The sequence below is a fragment of the Rhagoletis pomonella genome, unplaced genomic scaffold (assembly GCF_013731165.1).
Source record: "Rhagoletis pomonella isolate Grant_MI unplaced genomic scaffold, Rhpom_1.0 Rhpom_scaffold_00011, whole genome shotgun sequence".
Lineage (NCBI taxonomy): Eukaryota > Metazoa > Arthropoda > Insecta > Diptera > Tephritidae > Rhagoletis > Rhagoletis pomonella.
Genome location: NW_023458565.1, coordinates 11,849,622 through 11,852,862, shown reverse-complemented (window position 1 = coordinate 11,852,862; position 3,241 = coordinate 11,849,622).

The window sequence follows — 3,241 nt, the reverse complement described above, 5'->3', positions numbered from 1 at the left end:
ATTGTATGCAGTTTAGATGAAACTTTGCAGAATATTTATAATTTTTGCACAAAGAATAAAAAAATTGGACTTATATGGTTAAAAAAGTAAACATAAATAATCAAAAGAAAAATAGCTAAAACTTGATAAAATGTCGCGTTCCTATTTATTTTTTCACCACTATACATGTGTATATTTGAATCGCATAACAAATTTCATATTTATATTATGGATTTGTTACATTATTTGTAATATTTGTATCCTTTAACATAAATAAATTGAAGCATTTGAATCGAACCGAACCGTGGTTCAGGGATACTGGGGAACCGGCACAAGCTTTTTCTAAGTGATTCGAACCACAGAACCGAACCGCACCGGGTGTGTTGGAGTGGTTTGTAGCCCTGGGTACAATTTTTATGATTAAATGACATTCGGTCTCAATTTCTAGTATGTTTCTTCTGGATCAAGTTAACCTTATTGATTTTTATTATTTCGCCCGCGTATAAAGACACTTTTGTCCCCTATTTTAGAAAGCTTGTAAAACAAGTTTGGAATTACATGAACCACTCCTTAGTTTTAACTCTAATTCCTGGACCTTTAATATATACGATTCGGTTTTCAACATTAAGAAAGCGATACTATACCTCGCAACAAATGATTGACTAACAAAAAGACAAAAAAATATAATCAGCTGATGAATTTGGTTCTGTAGCTCAATAGTTTTATAGGGCAATTCGGGCTAAGATGGTTGAAAGTCTTTTGTATGACAATTGAAAGTCAATAGGCAAGATAGTTTGAAAGATTTTGTTTATTCCGACACGAAAAGTGCCCTTGCCAACTTTAATGGTGAAAAGCTCTTTTGACAGACACTACTCCAGTCAGATTCGAGTCACGGGCAGCGCATTGTTTTTCTTTTGATTTCTAACCGACTTGAAAAAAGGAGAAAGTTATCAATTCGTCGGAATATTTTTTTTAATATCAATAATTTTTTAGAAACTTATTTTTTTTTTTCTTTTTCTTATTTAATTTTTTCTGTTTTTTATACCCGAGCGCACTTGTGCACAAGGGTATTATAACTTTGTTCACATAACGGTTGTTTGTAACAGGCAAAACGAATCGAGATAGATATAGACAAATGTATACATAAATGATCAGAATGAAAAGAGAAATCGATTAAGCGGTGACTGTCTGTCCGCCCGTCTGTGCACACGATAACTCGAGTAAAAATGTAGATATCTTTACGAAACTTGGAACGAGCACTTCCTTTGGGCATAGGACGGATGGTATTGAAAATGGGCGAAATCGGACAATAACCACGCCTACCTCCCATATAACGGGATTTTTCAGAAATACGAAAACTGCGATATTTTAGTAACTACTGAAGATAATTCACTCAAAATTGATATTTACAATGATTGTTAGACGAAAAATAAGAATATTAAAAATTTTCGGAAAATGGGCGTAGCCACGCCCACTTATGGTTACATGTGTATATCTTGGTAACCGCTGCACCAATTTCTTCCAAACTTGGCACAGTTGTTGGCCCTGGCACAGCATACCAAACGGCCGAAAATTTTTAAAATCTGACAATAACCACGCCCACATCCCATATAACGGTAATTTAGAAAAATACGAAATCCTCGATAAATCAGTTAATAATAAAGCAAATTTATTCGAAATGGATGGTTGCAACAATTCTTTACCAAGAAATACGTTTATGATAAAATTTTGGAAAATGGGCGTGGCACCGCCCACTTATGATCACATATATGTATCTCGCTAACCGTTTTAGCAATTTGTACCAAACTCAGTATGGTTATTGTGCTTGCCACATAAAAGCAAACCGTTGAAAATTGTTGAAATCGGACTAAAATTACGGCCGCTTTTCATATAACGGTAAATTTCAGAAATGCTTGAAATTTCAATATTCTTAATATTTATATACCCCGGCTTATCATGTAGCGGTAGCTTTCGGAAAGGTGGAAAACATATGTTTAATACTTGCGCCGGGTATTTAATGTTCGGCTCCGCCCGAACTTAGACTTTCTTACTTGTTTTTAATTTAATTTTTTTCTGTTTTTAATTTAATTTTCTTTCAATGAAAAAAAGTGCTGTACGTCATGCGGACTGCGCCGCCCGTGCGTTTGGGTGGGTGGAGGTACGGTTGGTATCAGTAATTATAATCAAATCGGGGACGGAAAATAATCATTATTTTTTTAAATTTCAACCAAAAAACTCAACAAGTTCTAGTCGTCATAAAACAATTCTATTTATACCCACATACGTCCCACTGTAATTTACAATGATTTTTATTTTTCGAGTTTAACCAATATAGATTAAAAATAATAATTAATATTTGAGTTTTAATTTTTCGCTCAAAAGTAATTATTATTACTTGACTTTTATTTTGTCGATCAAAAATAGTCATTATTTTATGATTTTTATTATTTCGCTCAAAGATAATAGTTATAATAATAATTATAATAATAATCATTCAAAAGAATCAAAAGCTATACGAGCGCGATTTCCGCCGTATCCTTTTCAGAGGGAGCGACACCCTAATAAAGGAATAAGCTTCAAAACTTGTAGGTCAAAATTTCAGTAAGTTGCTTCTGTATAGCCTTTTAAATTTTATGAATAATCATTATTTTTACGTTGAAAAAGAAAACTCGATAATAATTATTATCTCGGAGCGAAGAAATAAAAATCATGAAATAATCATTATTTGTGATCGAAAAAATGAAAATCAAGTAATAATTATTTCCGCTGAGCAAAAAAAAAATAAAAATCAATAATAATTATTATTTTGAGCGAAAAAACTATAAAACTCATAAAATAATGATTAAATGCTGATTTCAATTATTTTACTCATAATGATTACCGTCCCTGAATAAAATATATGTAAATGAAACTCGTTAGCGCTCTGTTTGCCTAAAAATTGTCGCACAGTGTAAGCAGAACTCTTGTTTTTTTTCACTATACATACATATGTATCTATGTATGTATGTACATACCTTTTTATAAACAAATCTTAAACTTCACCAAGAACCTTTTGGATGATAACAATGATATGTATGCATTAATGTGTATACATAAATAAATATTATACTAAAGCTAATACGAAAAAAGTAAAATTTAGTGATGTAACATTTAATAGGCACCAAATATTTTTAATTTTTATTCTCTTTGCAAATTTTCCAAATGTTTTTTTTTTTTAATTTCTCTCAAACTTTTACTGCCAATTGAAGATCCAATTAAAATT